General features: G+C 43.7%; 1 protein-coding gene and 1 pseudogene across 2 annotated transcripts in view; one reads left to right on the forward strand and one right to left on the reverse strand.

Moving 5' to 3' along the window:
* The window catches only part of ERBB2IP (erbb2 interacting protein), a 117,427-nt gene that overhangs the window by 8,742 nt on the left and 91,254 nt on the right, over nucleotides 1-17,431 (forward strand). The window lies entirely within an intron of this gene.
* Nucleotides 14,327-15,500, reverse strand: LOC102243791 (annotated as a pseudogene).

The raw sequence follows: 17,431 nt of genomic DNA on the forward strand, positions 1-17,431 counted from the left end.
TTGGAAGTTCTGGGTCTGTCTGGCCCAGCTGCAGTTTGTTAGGTAATTTTCAGGTTGCAAAGGGCCAGGGCATTCGTATGCAAAAGCCTCTGCCGCAGCTTGGGTGGGGCGGGGTCTCAGGGAATCAACAGGGTGGAGCAAGCAGCTATGGCTGATCCTCAGCCCTGCCCTAAGGGGCCCTGTGTCTCAGTGTCCCGCGGTAATCACTGCAAGCACCTTTGAGAGAAAGTCGCCCTCTAGTTCCTAGTTCTGCCCGCTGCCAGACAGTCCAGTTTCTCCCTGTATGAGTCTGGGTCCCCAGAGACTCACCCAGAACTGGAGTTCAGAGCAGTCAGGGGCTTGTGACTCCCTCCCAATTCAAAGAGACAGCCGCATCCTCAGTTGTCAGCCCTTGCCGCCTGTGCCTTCGTACCTCTGCACTTCCGCACCGCCTCTGAATCTCAGTGTGCTTTTCTCTTTCCTTCTAGTTGTAGAATTTCCACTCAGCCAGCCTTCCTGTGGTTCTGGATGATGTCCGTTTTGTCTTTTAGTTGTATTTTTGAAGTGTTTGTGCGAGGCAGCAAGTATAGGTGTGTACCTATGCCGCCATCTTGGTTTCTCCTCGCTCTTTGCTTTTTTATAGGAGTTGATTTTACTTTTACATTTTCCTCTATTATCAGTATAGGAAATTTGATCTTATTGTACTTAGTATACCCATCAGGCTTTTGCTTTTTCCTCAGATGTTAGATTTTTTTGTTGTGGTGGTTCAAGTTTCATGTTATGGTCCAGACCAGGGGTCCTCAAACTTTTTAAACAGAGGGCCAGTTCACTGTCCCTCAGACCATTGGAGGGCCGGACTATAGTTTAAAAAAAAACTATGAACAAATTCCTATGCACACTGCACATATCTTATTTTGAAGTAAAAAAACAAAACGGGAACAAATACAATATTTGTATTTGCACGTGGCCCGCGGGCCGTAGTTTGAGGACCCCTGGTCCAGACTATACCATATTGGTTATTTAAGTATATTTCCCCCACCTAAGTGAATCCCTATTCTTCTGGCTTTGGTTTATTTAGCTAATGGGTTTCTCTTTTAGGTATTTGGGTTCCTTGTCCTCTAACATGTTTCCTGTCCCTCAGGACATAATATTCTCCTGTTTTCACAATTATACTGCCCAAGTGTCTATACCTACAGTATAGAGAGTTGTGCTGGAGGCCTTAAACATGGCAGCTATTCTGTGGTTTTTACTACCTGGATGACTGCCCAGGACACACTGCTCCCAATCCTTCTTGTTAAGAAAACTTATCCTTCTTTTGGAGATCCCACTTTATGCTTGTTTTGTGTATCTGGTTCCTCAGATGTGTTGTGCTTTATTATCATTCCCCTCCCCTCAACCCCCCATTCATTTTGTGTTATCTACAAATTCCTTTCTGTTCTCATCTGTAGATATAGTACTCCCAGGTTTTTAGTACTGCTGTAAATTTTTTTGTAATTCTTTTTTTCATATTTTAAAGTTTGGAAGAATAACAAATATACAGAAAAGTTGGAAGCATAGTACAAAGAACATTTTTGTTCCTGAACCACTTGACAATAAGTTGTCCACATGATACGTCATTAACCCCCAATACTTAATGTTTATTTCCTACAGTAAACAAGGACATTCTCGTACAGAATGGCTTCGTAGCAATCAAAATTAGGAAGTTAACAAAGAATGCATAAATTTCACCAGTTCCAGTCTTTCAGAGCAAAAGGATCCAGTTTAGAACCATGCATTACATTTAGTTGCCATGTTTCTTTATTCTTTAATCTGGAAGAGTTTCTGCATTTACTTCCAGGGTCTTGACACTTTTGAAGATTACAGATCAAGTTATTTTGTAGACTATCCCTAAATTTGCATTTCTCTGATATTCTTATGAGTATATCTTTGATTAGGTTTCATGACTAGATTTGTATTAGATCTTTGGCAGGCTTATCCTGGAAGTGGTACTGCATTCTTCTCTTTGCATCTTACTAGGTTGTAGGTAGTTCCACTTGTCCCATTGCTGGTAGTCATTGATTATGTGTGTAAGGGTTATAACTGCTAGACACCTATGTGAAGGTAATCTTAACTCATTTGTAATTAAATATTTTTAGGGTAGGTTTTTTTGAAACTGCAAATATTTTCTTCCTCATCAAATTTTTAATTTATTCACTTACTTACACTTACTAGAGACCTCTACCTACTAGAGGCCTGGTGCACAAAATATGTGTACGGGTAGGGTCTCTGAGCCTAGCCGGTGATCAGGGCTGATTGGGGCCTTCTGGCTGCTGGCTGGGGCCTTCCTTCATCCCGCGTTGCCCCCTTGGTAGTCAGCGCATGTCATAGCGAGCGGTCGAACTCCCGAGGGGACACTTTGCATATTAGCCATATATATGATTATATTCACTGGGTTGTACCCCATTATCTTTTTTTTTAATCCTCACCTGAGGATATGTTTTTATTGATTTTTTTGTTGTTATTGCTTTTAGAGAGGGAGAGAGGAGAGAGAGGGGGAGAGACAGAGAGGAAGTGGGAGAGAGCAAAGGAGCATGGGGAGAGAGGCAGAGAGAAACATAGATCAATTGATTGCTTCTCGTATGTGCCCCAAAACCTAGGTATGTGCCCTGACTAGTAATCGAACCTATAACCCTTCGTTTTATGGGACGACACTCCAACCAACTGAGCCACCCCGGCCAGGGCTCCATTATCATTTATTTTGATTAAATTGTTCAAGAATCAGTACTTTTATTGTCCACATTGGTTAAGTTCCTTGTGAAGATAATGTTGGAGCTCCATTTTAGTGTGAGTACAGTGATTTTGATGCAGCTGTGTTTTTCCATATTGAGGTTATATTGTTTGCATAATTCCAATGTTTGGAGCATGTGTCTATCCTGATAATGATGTCCTTGGAATTTCAAACCTTAGAGTAATTTTAGAACCTTTGTGTATCTGGTGGTGGGGTGGGGAGGAGGTTATTTTGTTTGTATTAGCCAGTAAGAAACCCGTAATCTAAAAATGAATCTCCTTGACAAGGCTAACACCCAGCCTAGAAAAAGTTGGTTTGACTTCCCCATCCCTGAAGATTTTGGAACTGGTTTAAGAGGCATACTGGGATATCTTTTTGTGACTAGAATAGATTTACTCTCAGTTTTCTAGGAAAAGATAAGGATCCTGGCTGCAGCAAGTGGATTCTTTGGGTGCCCTATTAATCTCTGGAGACTTAAAAAGCTTTAGTTAATTGTTCTGGGGCTAACTGCAGAATAGCAGAGACTGTGTATAGTAGATACAGTTTGATTTGTTAGATACCTGATGTCAACATAGTGTCTTGATTGCTATTTCTTTTGAAAACAGTTCCCAAACCAGAAATTCTGGGAGTCATCTTCCTTATCTTCCTAACCTTAGTTATTAAAATCAATACTATTTCTAGCAAGTCTATCTTTTAAGTATGTAAGAGTGAGATACTTTAAGGTAGGCTAGGAAGGTTGGAACTGGAACAAGCAGTGAGAAGCTTTTGATAGGTAAAGGGCTAAAACAATTTTTTTTCTGGTTATAAAAATTCAAATACAGAACTTATAGAAGATGAAAAGTCTCCATAATCCCATTTCCCAGAGATACTCTTGTTAGTGTGTTTGTATTTTTGGACATTTATATGCATTACAGCATAACTGTGTGCATGTACATCCATGTGCATGTATAAGTATCTTTAAATAAAAATGGGGGATATATTTTATTTAATGTAAGGGAATTTAGTGTGTGTGTGTGTGTGTGTGTGTGTGTGTGTTAGCATTAGGATTGTTTCTAGGTTGTTATACATGACAATACTGTACAGAATATGGATTTATTCTTTTTTTAATATATTTTTTATTGATTTCAGAGAGGAAGGGAGAGGGAGAGAGAGACAGAAACATCCATGATCAGAGAGAATCATTGATTGGCTTCCTCCTGCATGCCCCTACTGGAGATCGAGCCCACAAACTGGGCATATACCCTGCCCAGGAATCGAACCCTGACCTTCTGATTATAGGTTGATCCTCAAGCACTGAGCCATGCATACTCACAACTATAAACCTACTTTTGCCCTACCCTTAGACATGAGATGGCTTCTTGACTCTTGTGGTTTCTTAACTTTTTTGTTTATCTCTGAAAAAAACAACAACAATACTAATTGTAAACATTTTCCTTGAACTGCTTAGTATTTAGTGTGATGCACAGTAATAATTATGTATATCAGTAACAGTTATTTTGGTCTTTTATTTGATTACTAGTGGCCCGGTGCACGAAAATTCATGCACATTAAAAGGGAATTAATTAGAGGAGATATTTTAATATTGCTATTTGCCCGTTCTCTATAATAGAAGTGTCAGAGATGGAAGAAAACTAGTAAAATGTATATGAAAATCTTCCTCCTGTCAGTGTCTGGGACCCAGAGTCAAGTCCCCGCCCACCCACGTGCGCCTCAAAATCCCACGAAACCCAGACCTGGCCGCTACCCTCCTCCATTGGGCTAGATCCAGACCCGGCCGGTCCCACCCTTGTCAAGCTCCACCAGGCGGCGGGCACAGCCTCAGGTCCCCTGGCCCGGCACCTGGGCAGGGGGCACGGCCTGAGGTTCCCCAGTCCGGGGAGGGGGCCATGCCTTGAGGCCCCCTGTCAAGCCCCGCCGGGTGGGGCATGCGGCTTGAGATTCCCTGTCAGGCCCCATCAGGAGGGGGGCGCAGCCTCAGGTCCCCTGTCAAGCCCCGCTGGGCAGGGGCGTGGCCTGAGGTCCCCTGGCCTGGGGAGAGGGGAGCAGCCTCAGGTCCCCCAGCCCAGCACTGGAGTGGGGGCGCACCTTGAGGTCCCCTGTCAAGCCCCACCAGGTGGGGGGCGTGGCCTGAGGTCCCCTGTCAAGTCCCTCCAGGAGAGGGGCGCAGCCTCAGGTCCCTGGTGCCAGGGAGGGGGGTGCGGCCTGAGGTCCCCTGTCAAGCCCTGCTGGGCAGGGGGTGCGGCCTGAGGTCCCCTGGCCTGGCGCTAGGGTGGGGGGTGCAGCCTCAGGTCCCCTGTCAAGCCCCACGGGGGCAGGGGAGGGGGCACGGCCTCAGGTCCCTGCTGATTGCTCGTTATGGGAACTCGGCCTCCGCTGTGGGTGCAGCCATCTTGTGTTACGGAAACCCCGCCTTCACTGTGAGCGCAGCCATCTTTATGTTGGAGTGATGGTCAATTTGCATATTCCTTCTTTATTATATAGGAGGATAATAGTAAACTCTCTAGTTATGTAGTTTATATACCTAATAAATATTTCCCAAGAGATCTTTGCCACTACTTACACCCTAGGGTTTATTTTTGTCAATTTTCATGTTTCACTGACCTTGGTATCATCCTTCATTGTAATATATTTAATAGATGATTTGGTATAAATGAAAGCTATAGTCTCCAGAATGCTAATATTTTCTTCATATTCAGTGGATTTTATCACTGAAAGTGACTAACTTAGAAATAGTCTGTTCACATAACCTTCTTCCTTTTCTTTTTAATTATCAGAAGAGGAAACTATTGGCCCAGAGGGGGAAGTGAAATCTTAGAGGTCATCTAGTTTGCTAGTGCCATAAATGAGATTAGGAAAATAAATTCAGGTTTCCTGATTATTGGCTTTTCCCTCATACCAGCATTTTCCTAAGTATGTTATGAAGTGTACAGTTTCTTTGGAATAGCACTGTGGTTTTTTTTGTGTGTGTGTTTTTTTAAAATATATTTTATTGATTTTTTTTTTTTTACAGAGAGGAAGGGAGAGGGACAGAGAGTTAGAAACATCGATGAGAAAGAAACATCGATCAGCCGCCTCCTGCACACCTCCCACCGGGGATGTGCCCGCAACCAAGGCACATGCCCTTGACCAGAATCGAGCCCGGGACCCTTCAGTCCACAGGCCGACGCTCTATCCACTGAGCCAAACCGGTCAGGGCAGCACTGTGTTTTATGTGCCAAATGTTCACTTTTATTTTACTTTATTTTGTACCTCCTTTCAATTCGCTTCTCCTCCTGTCCCAGCTTTATTGAGATATAATTGACATATAACATTGACATATAACATTAATGTTTACAACATACTGATTTGGTGTACTTACTTTGCAATATGATTACCACCATTGAGTTAGGTATCACCTCTTATCATTGCACTATGTCACATAATTACCTTTTCTTTTTTTGTGGTGAGAATATTTAAGATCTATCTGTTAGCCACTGTCAAGCATTGTTAACTGTATTTGATCCCCAGAACTATAGTTTGTTTGTTTTTTCCTTCACAACTATACTTCTAACTGGAAGCTAGAATAGCACTGTTTTCCAAATGTTTTCAATAGATGTTATAAAAAAAAGTTTTGAGTACATAAATAAGGAAATCTTGTATTAATATACTTTTTCCCCTCTTTGGCAGATGCCAGTTCTTCATAGATGATTGTATTAAATTTTAGAAATAACTAGAATAACATCTCAATTTACAAAAAAATGTTAGCATCAATATTTGAGCCAAGAAGTTCTATGGAGCCCTGGCAGGGTAGCATTGTCCCTGATACACCAGGTTGTGAGTTCAATCCCAGTCAGGCCACATACAAGAATCAACCAGTGAATACATAAATAAGTGGAACAAGAGATCGATATTTCTCTCTGTCCCCCTTCCTCTCTCTCTCAAATCAATAAATTAAAAAAAGTCCCATGGTAAGATTTATCCTAAGGCAGTATGTAATTTATAATTTTAGATTTTAACTATTTTTTAGTAGTTTCAACTTTAAAGGAACATTAAGACAGTATAGAGTTCCTATAAACTTCACTGCCCCCATTTTTCCTGTTAACCTGTATATTTGTTATAATTGGGGAACAATTATTGGTACATTATTAACTCACATTACATTACAATATTAACTCACATTACATTACATTTACTTTAGGGTTTACTCTTTGTGATGTACATTCTATGGGTTTTGACACATGTATAATGACATGTATCCACCATTGCTGGCTAGAATAGTAGCAGTGTATTCAGTGGTGATAATTTATGGATGATTGAAATTAAAGGAGGAGAAGGAGGAATTAGAAATACTCTGTTAAAAGGTACTTGCACTATTTGAGAAAATCAAATTGCTTTTTTACTGGCACATATACAGGAATTGTGTAACATCGATGTTCAAGTTACCTATATTGAATGTTTGGAAACTAATTTTTAAAGAGATGGTAACTTTTGGTAATTCGCCTTAACAGTTTCTGGAGAAACAAGCAGAAGTGGAAGCATTCTCTTCACTAATTTTTTAGTTATTGTTCTACTTATCCATCAAGTCCAATTCAAGTACCATTGTTTCCCCTGAAGCTTTTCCAGATATTTAAGAAGTTTTCCCTTCTTTGGAGTTATAACTTAAAATCTTTTTTTTCATTGTTTTCTTTTTTATTGAATTTCTTGACATTGGTTAATTAAATTATATAGGTTTCAGGTGTACAATTCTATAATACATCATCTGTATATAGTATTGTGTGTTCACCATCCCAAGTCAGGTCTCCTTCCATCACCATCTATATCACCCTATACCCCCCTCCCCCATCCCATGTTCCTTCTGGTAATCACCATACTGTTGTCTGTGTCTATGAGGTGGTGTATTTTTTGTTGGTTTTGTTTTTTGCATGCGTGTGTGCAGGAGTCTGTATTTGCTTGAATTGTGGTAAAATACACATAACATAAACTTTACTTTGTTAACTTTTTATGTGTTCACTTTGGTGGTATTAAGTACACATTGTTGTGCCAGTCAACACCATTCATCGTTAGAACTCTCTGCATCTTGCAAAATTGCAATTTTTTACACATTAAACAATAGCTTCCCATTACTTTATTCCTCCCAGCTGCTGGCAGCCAGTATTCTTTCTGTCCATATGATTGTGATTACTTGAAGTGCCTCATATAAATGGAATCATAAAATATTTTTCTTTTTAGATCTGGATTATTTTACTTAATGTCCTCAAAGTTTATCCGTGTTAAAATTTCCTTTATGAGACTGAGTATTCCATTGAATATACCATTTATTATTATTATTATTATTATTTTGCTTAATTCATCTGCCGAGGACAGCTGGGTTGTTTCCATGTTTTAGTTCTTGCTTAGCATCACTTTGAATATTTCTTGCCACTCCCTTCTGGCCTGCAAAGTTTCTGTTGAGAAATCACTTGACAGTCTTATGGGAGTTCCCTTGTAGGTAACTAACTGCTTCTCTCTGTTCATAAGAATCTCTTTTTGTCTTTAACCTTTGGCATTTTGATTACGATGTGTCTTGATGTGGGCCTTCTTTGAGAACACTGTGCTTCCTGGACTTATATGTCTATTTCCTTCACCAGGTTAGGGAAATTTTCTGTCATTTTTTTTTACATAGGCTTTCAAGTTCTTGCTCTATCTTTCTTCTCCTTCTGGCATCTCTATGATAATGAATGAATGTTGGTATTCTTGAAGTTGTCCTAGAGGGTCCTTATACTATCCTCATTTTTTTGGATTATTTTTCTTTCTAAGGTTTTTTATTAATTTTTAGAGAGAGGAAGGGAGAGGAAGAGAGAGAAACATCAGTGTGAGACATTAATCAGCTACTTCCTGTATGCCTTCCCCCAATCTCCCCAGGATTGAGCTAATAACCAGGGCATGTGCCCTGACTGGGAATCAAACCAGTGACCTTTTGGTCATGGGACAAAGCTCAACCAACTGAACCACACCAGCCAGGGCTGGGTTCCTTTTACTTTTTACTGTTCTGGCTGGATGTTTCTGCTCCTATCTCTATCTAATCTCTGATATGATCCTCTGCTTCATCTACTCTACTGTTAATTCCCTGTAATGTATTCTTCATTTCTGACTGGTTCTTTTTTATGTTTTTAGTTTTGTTTCTAAGTTTCCTTTTTCTTTGTTGAAGGTCTCACTGAGTTCACCTACTGTTCCCCTAGTTTATTGAGCATTCTTATAACCAGTGCTTTGAACTCTGTGCCTAGTAGATTGCTTGTCTCCATTTTGTTTAGTTCTTTTTCTGGAGTTTTGTTCTTTTCTTTCATTTGGGACATGTTTTTTTGTCTCCTCATTTTGGCAGCCTCCCTGTGTTTGTTTTTATGTATTAGGTAGAGCTATAAAGTTTCCTAAGCTTGGTAGAGTAGCCTAATGTAGTATGTGTTGTGTAGGGTCCAGTGGCACAGCCCATTCACCTGAGTTGGGCATTCCAGCTGTGCTCCCCCCCCCCCCCCATGTGCACTGTGTGCACCCTCCTGTTGTAGATGACTGTGAAGCAAGGCCGGCTGCCACTAGTGCTGGGCCTGAGGCTACTTATGATTGGTATGGGCATGCCAAGGTCATATGCTGCTTGTTTGAGAGATTTTAGAAAAGTCTGAAGCATGGTCCAAGATAGGCCCCTACACATGGAAAAGCCACTGGAAACAGCTTGGGTGGGCCCTCAAGTTGGGTTCGGCAACAATGATAGCCAGGTTGATGGAGACTCAGATATGGCACCTGCCTGCCAGCTCTGTGGGGAGGGGCTCAGAAAAGGAACAGTGGCCTCTGCCAGTACTTCTGACTGGGAGAAAGCTGCTTGTCCAGCTCTCATCCTGATGCCAGACAGTTCAGTTCTTCCTTGTATGTTTCTGGTTTCCTTCAGGAAGCTACAGCCCCCATGCTTGAGCCCTTTAAGAGGAACATCTGGGACTCCAGCAGCCCTCTGTCTCACTCACCCACAATCCCCACTTGTTTTTACAGCCAGAAGTTATGGGGCCTTCTCTTCCTGGCACTGGAACTGTAGACTGGGAGGTCTGGTGTGGGGCTGGGACCCCTCACTCCTCTGGGAGCTTCTCTGCAGCCCAGATATCCCTTCTGATATTTATCAGCCACATGTGGGTGTGGGACCAGCCCCTCCTACCAGCGCTGATGTGGCTGCTCCTTTATATCCTTAGTTGTAGGACTTCTGTTCAGCTAGCTTTCTGAACAGAAATGGTGGTTCTATATGATGGAAGCCCCCTTTCATTCTTTTAACAAGTTTTTTACAGAGTAAGATTTTTCATTTACGAGGTCCAATTTATCAGTTTTTTATTGTGCTGTTCTTAAATATAAGATGCTTTGCTGCCGAAACCGGTTTGGCTCAGTGGATAGAGCGTCGGACTGCGGACTGAAAGGTCCCAGGTTCGATTCCGGTCAAGGGCATGTACCTGGGTTGCGGGCACATCCCCAGTAGGAGATGTGCAGGAGGCAGCTGGTCGATGTTTCTCTCTCATCGATGTTTCTAACTCTCTGTCTCTCTCCCTTCCTCTCTGTAAAAAAATCAATAAAATATATTAAAAAAAAAAAAAAAAAAAAGATGCTTTGCTTATCTCTATGTCCTGAAAGATTTCTCCTATAAGTTTTTCTGAAAGTTTTAACATTTGACATTTATTTTTTTTCTTGTAGTCGGTATATTAAGGAGACACTCATAAATTTCAAGAATTGCTTAATTTCTGATATCCAGTTTTAAGTTTGGGAACATGACTTTTTTTGTTGCTGTTAATCCTCATCTGAGGATTATTTTTCCATTGCTTTTCAGAGAGAGAGAGAGAGAGAGAGAGAGAGAGAGAGGAAGGGAAAGGGAGGGAGAGAGAGAGAAAAAAGAGAAACATCTATGTGAGGTAGACACATTGACTAGTTGTCTCCAGCATGCACCCAGACTGGGCAGGGAGTGAACCTGCAACCCAGTTACGTGCCCTTGACTGGGAATCAAACCCGAGACCCTTCATGAATGGGGCCACTGAGAAACACTGGCCAGGGCAACACATGACTTTTAAACAACAATTAAAGCTATTTATCATAATTTGTTAACTACCAACATTCAATTACAGTTACTTTGAAGCATAAGTTAAATGGTTTAAAGCAGTGGTTGCCAACCTTTAAGACCTTGTCCGTGGACCACCGGTTGGCGACTGCTGGTTTAAAGTATGCCTGTAACATACCTAAAAAACACCTTCATGTCTCAGACATGCAAATTGTCCATGTAAAAGTGTCATCACTCTTAATTTCTAAGTTAGCCTGCTCCAGAAGTCACTACTCTGAGGCTTATCATGTTGCAAAGAGAAGGTAAAAATGTAACCAAGGACTGATATGGTTACATATATTTTTTAAAAGATGGCATGAAGAAGGGATTCATAGGTGTAATTCTATAAGTGCAAGCCCTCAAGAAGCAGCTTATTATGATAAACCCCTTCTTTGGAAAGGTATCATTTCTATCAGTGATACCTCAGGGTAAATTATATGCCATGCCAAATAACAGTTGAGGCAATAGAATAAATGCAGAGGTGTTAATTACAGTGAATCCCACTTAATGCAAATATACAGAGTAACACTTCTCTACAAATTAAGTTGTCTTCTGACTGCCAGTTAAATTAAGGGTCGTAGACCAAAATCAATTCATATACCTAGCATTTCAGTAAGCTATTCCATGTACATAGCTGAAATTAATTACAAAGTATGGCCTATCAAATGCTAGGGAAAATTATTAAAAGTAGTTTTTACAGGTATTAAATTTACCTTGCACACTGAAGTTATAAATACAGGGCAAAGTCAGAGCTTTTATATTTGAGTTTCTTCATCATTTAACTGTTAAAGCATTGCTATTGATGTATATAAAGAGCCAGGGTCTGTTACGTTCAAAACGACCGAAGAGATGACCTAACGCCAGGCTGCGCACGTAGCAGGCTCAGGTGGGTGGGGGCTGGCGAGCAGGCTGAACTGCTGACCTCTCGGAGAGAGAGAGAGAGAGGCGGGGCTGATCAGCAGCTGCCGCAGCTGCTGGTGAAACCTGGAGAGAGAAGCAGGATCTGATCCGCAGCCTCCATGGCAGCTTGCTGATCAGCCCTTGCCTTTCTCTTTCTCCAGGCCTCACCAGCAGCTGCACCTCTCTTTCTCTCTCTCTGAGAGGTCAGCAGTTCAGCCCGCTCGCCAGCAGCCCAGGACAGCTGCTGATCAGCCCCACCTCTCTGATCAGGCCCAGAGGTAGGCCTGGAGACACTGACTGGCATAGAAACTGACCAGTCAGAACCAAATCTGGGTGAACTTCGAGGAGCCAATGGCTGCCTAGGAGGCGGAGCTTCTGATGCTGACTGGCATAGAAACTGTCCAATCAGAACCTAATCTGGGTGAACTGCAAAGGCAGAACCTAAGATATGAGGGCTGAGGAGGGGTTTTAAGGGCAACAGCTCTTTGGTGTAAGGTGTAAGAAAACGGTTCAATTTTTTAGTGACTGGTTTTGCAGTATAGTGCATATGGCTGGCTATCAGTCCAGATACAAGGATTATGTATTTTTGTCTGCCAAGAGCATCTCCTCCTGCTGAAAAAGGCTCCCCACCCATTTAAACAATCTTATCCCATCTAATAAAGAGGGAGTATGCTAATTGACCCTCATGCTGTTGCAAAGATGGCCCACCCACAGCCAATAAGGAGGAAATATGCTAATTGACCCCACCCTCAAAGATGGTGGCGCCCACGGCCAGTAAGGAGGGAATATACTAATTGACTGCCATGCCCTCAAAGATGACAGTGCCCACAGCCACAAGATGGTGGTGCCCAGACCCCTCAGCCCTGCCAGGGTGGCAGGTGTGCGGCAAGGGGGCGTGCCTGGCCGCTCCATGTGTCTGTCTCTGGAGGCTCCCAGTCCCCTCAGCCTGCCGGCCGGCCCGAAACAGACAAGCCTCAGATATCGGCTGCCCAGCTGCCCAGGGCCAGCCCGAGGCACAGGCAAGCCTCGGATGGTGGCTGCCCAGCTGCCCAGGGCTGCCCGAGGCTCAGGTAACCAGAGCTGGCCGAGGCTTGTGCTGCCGGCAGTGGCAGCAGCAGAGGGGTAATGGGGCGTTGCCTTCCCCTGATCGCCGGGTCGCCTCCCGCCCCTGAGGGCTTCTGGACTTTGAGAGGGGGCAGGCCAGACTGAGGGACCCCCCCCTCCCTTCAGTGCATGAATTTTCATGCACCAGGTCTCTAGTCCTATATAATCTATCTATACTAATAAAAGGGTAATATGCTAATTAGACCGGGTTGACCGGCCATCTTCTGGATGTCCGACTTCCTTCCGGACAAAGCCATGGTGGTGAGGGCTGAGGCAGAGCCCGTTAGGGGCGATCAGGCCAGCAGGGGTGGGCAGTTGGGGGCAACCAGGCCTGCAGGGGAGGGCCGTTGGGGGCAAGATCAGGCCGGCAGGGGAGGGCAGTTGGGGGTGAGATCAGACCTCCAGGATAGGGCAGTTGCGGGGTGAGATCAGGCTGGCGGGGGAGGGCAGTTGGGGGCGAGATCAGGCTGGCAGGAGAGGGCAGTTGGGGGCGAAATCAGGCTGGCAGGGGAGGGAAGTTAAGGGCGATCAGGCAGGCAGGCAGGCAGGTGAGCAGTTAGAAGCCAGTGGTCCCAGATTGCGGGAGGGATGTCCAGCAGTCTGACATCCCCTAAGGGGTCCCCGATTGGAGAGGCTGCAGGCTGAGCTGAGGGAACCTCCCCACCCCTCCCCCCCCCCGCACGAATTTTGTGCACTGGGCCACTAGTAGTTGAATCCTATATAATAAAAGCCTAATATGCTAAGTTTCTGGTCATCCAGTTGGCTGTTCAATCAAAGCATAATATGCTAATGATATGCTAAGGCAGCTCAACTGCTTGCCATGACGTGCACTGACCACCTAGGGGCAGACAGTCGACTGGTCGACCAATCGCTATGACATGCACTGACGACCAGGGGGCCACGTTCCGACTGGTAGGTTAGCTTGCTGCTGGGGTCCAGCCGATCGGGACTGAGCGGATGAGCCAGACACACCCTGGAGCACTCCCGCGGTCCCTCCCTGGCTGGACAACCCCCTACATCCCTCCCCATCCCCAATCGTGCACTGGTGGGGTTTCTCAGTCTGGTCTTCACCCTCTCTCAATCTGGGACCCCTCAGGGGTTTCAGCCCAGCGGCAGAATGACCGGTTGCTATGACAGGCACTCAACACAGAGGCTGCCCCCTGGTGGTCAGTGCACTCCCACAGGGGGAGCATCAATCAGCCAGAAGCTGGGCTCATGGCTGGCAAGCACAGTATGGTGGTAAGGATGTCCGACTGACGGCTTAGGCCCCCTCCCTGTTGGAGCGGGCTTAAGCCGTCAGTCAGACATCCCCCGAGGGCTCCTGGACTGTGAGAGGTCACAGGCTGGGCTGAGGACCCTCCCAAGTGCACAGATTTTGTGCACTGGGCCTCTAGTATTAAAACAAAAGCAATAGCAAGTGGTAAGTATATTGTGATTATAGTCCTTAACTCATTCACTACTGCATATAAAACGCCAACAGTGAGATTTATTCACTGGCCCCTTTAAGAAGTCTGACACTGAACACCATCCCTATAATAAATTGGCATGTCTTTATTTAGCATGCACTTGATAACTCTGTTTGACAATCAGACCTGGATGAGAGGTGATGACTGTGGTTTGGTTGTCAAGAGTAGCTATTGGCTTTTATTATTATTTTTTAATATGGAATGCTTTACGAATTTGTGTGCCATCCTTGCACAGGGGCCATGCTAATCTGTATTGTTCCAATTTTTAGTATATGTGCTACCGAAGCGAGCACAACTATTGAAAGGCACACAGTGCTTCAACCATTTGTATGTCCATACACACAAAAAGGTCGTCTCCTTGTCTAGTGAAAACACCATGGTCCTTATGATCTAAAACAGTGATAATATTTTCTGGTTCCAGTCCTGGTTTTTGGTGTCCTTCATCATGGAATGTTATCTTCTGGTCAGTTTTCATATCTTTGTCAACGTGAACTTCTAGAATCTTCTCTCCAACTATCTTCCTTCCATTGCAGCTTTTGCATCTGTCTTCAGTGCATCTGGCCTGGCATTCCATGCACACAGACTGAATTTGCTAAAGGTCCCATCTGATGAGTTCTTATTTGCATCCCAGTACCTCTGAGATTGGGCCAGTACTCTACTGCTCCTTTATTCTCACCTCTGTCTTCACATTTGTTATAGATCATATTTGTTTGCTGAGATAGTTTTCTTGTTGCACCATTATATAAATCTAAGGTTACTGAGAGCTGATGCTTCTTTTTATCTGCATCCTTCCTCCTCCTCGAAAGAATATATCACAGATGTCCATGGGATAGCCAAAACTGCCCCCTCTCCACCTTCTTTAATTGCCTTTTCTCCTCCTTTGCCATATAATTCCCTTTTCTTTGCATCAGAGAACACTTCATAAGCTTGAGAAATCTGTTTAAACTTCTCTCCTTCATTTGGCTTCTTATCAGGTGGTACTTCAAGGCCAGCTTCCTGTAAGCCTTTTCAGTTCTTCTTGGGTGGCATTGGGTTTGACTCCCAGGATATCATAGTAAATGGTTTCTTGTACCAGTTTTGACAGCCAGTGAGCAGTCCCCGGCCTGTGTGGGGGAGTGGGAAAGAGCCTATTGCTCTGTGCAGCTTGGGCAGCTGTACTCCAATTGAGTGTTCTGGAAAGTCCCACCATTTTACATTCAAATCTGTGATCCATTTTGAGTTAAATTTTAAATAAGGGGTAAGATTTAGGCTAAGGTTCTTTTTTTGGCCTATGGATGTCCAGTTGCTTCAGCACTGTTTCTTAGAAAGGCTACATTTTTCCTCTGTGGAATTGCCTGTATCTTTGTTGAAAATCATTTGGAAATATTTGTGTGGATAGGCATTTTTTTAAATAAGGAAAGGTACAAAATGGAAAAAAATCACATGCAATTCCACCTCTCTGAGATAATCTATACTTATAACAGGGTAATATGCTAATTAGACCAGATAGACCGGACATCTTCCAGACGTCCTTCCAGACAAAGCCATGGTGGCAGGGGCTGAAGCAGAGGTTAGAGGTGATCAGGCTGGCAGGGGAGATCGGTTAGGGGCAATCAGGCATGCAGGAAGAGGCAGTTAGGGGCAATCAGGCAGGCAGAGTGGTTGGGGGCGATCAGGCAGGCAGGCAGGTGAGTGGTTAGGAGCCAGTGGCCCCAGACCGTGAGAGGGATGTCCAACTGCCGGTTTAGACCTGATCCTGCAGTGGCACACCCCCCGAGGGGTCCCGGATTGGAGAGGGTGTAGGCTGGGCTGAGGGGACCACCCCCTTTCCTCCCTGGGCACAAATTTCGTGCACCGGGCCTCTAGTCTATAATAATAAAAGCGTAATATGCTAATTAGACCAGATGTCCTTCCAGACGAAGCTGGGGCTGCGAGGGAAGCCTGGTCCCAGGTGCCTGCCAGTGGCCGGAGGGAAGCCAGGTCCCCGGTGCCAGAAGGAAGCTGGTGCTGGCAGCTGGAGGAAGGAAGGCCTACTCTTGGACGAATTTTGTGCATCAGGCCTCTAGTCTATTAATATTTTGTTGTGTTTCTTTCTAGTCTTTCCTTAAGTCTGTGTGTATGTGCATAAGATGATATATTTTTTGTTCTAAAAAACACAAATTGTTCCTAGCTTTTTGTTCTTTTATTATGAGCAATCTTCTTTTATGTAGCTCTGCTGTAATTTTTTATGAGATTTTATAGTATTTCCATTTTTTATAACATAAATTCAACGCAAAATGAATAGATTCTCAGTTTTAACTTGTTAAATTAATTTAACCTATGCATCATTTACCTTAAAAAGGACAAAACTCTACTTTACTTTTTGTCCACTTTTTAACCTACTATCTCTGCCAAGCATTGCAGTATGTACTAGTATTGGGCACTTCAGAGTAGAGTACTCCTTTGAATTGTATAAGGTGAAGAGATTTCTGTGTATCAATTTACAGAGCACTGTTTCTACACTTTGGATATCAATCTAGCTTCTCTACATCCTATGTAGGAACAACGATTTGAGACAGATTTCTGGAGATTCTATTCTCCTAGCTTTAGAAATTATATATAGCAACAGCATTTATACATCTACCTTGTGCTAAGAACTGTTCTAGGCTCTGGGGAGCGGACAAGGAACAAATACTATATGAAGTCCTGCTTAATTATGTTGTAGGCTGTAACTAGCACCACCTTTATTCTAGTAAAGAAGGAAACTGAGGCATTCTTTTCTTTTGTCAGGATCCATTGTGCCATACAGCCTCTTGATTTATGTAGTTAGTTTGCTATGTAACTTTCTAGGTGTGTTTGCTTGTTTGGTTGGTTGGTTGGTTGGTTGGTTTGGGGATCTTTTGAAATGATACTTCAAGGGCAAACTTAAAAAAAAAAACTAACTGAGAGAAACCAAGATGGCGGCATAGGTTAACGCCGGAGTTTGCTGCCTAGAACAACCACTTCAAAAATACAACTAAAAGACGGAACGGACATCACCCAGAACCACAGGAAGGCTGGCTGAGTGGAAATCCTACAACTAGAAGGAAAGAGAAATCCATACCGAGACTCAGAGGAGGCGCAGTGCGGAAGTGAAATACTAAGGTGCGGAGTGCATGTGGAGCGGGCCGGCGGCGGAGGGCG

This window comes from Myotis brandtii, unplaced genomic scaffold (genome assembly GCF_000412655.1).
Source record: "Myotis brandtii unplaced genomic scaffold, ASM41265v1 scaffold115, whole genome shotgun sequence".
NCBI classification, from domain to species: domain Eukaryota; kingdom Metazoa; phylum Chordata; class Mammalia; order Chiroptera; family Vespertilionidae; genus Myotis; species Myotis brandtii.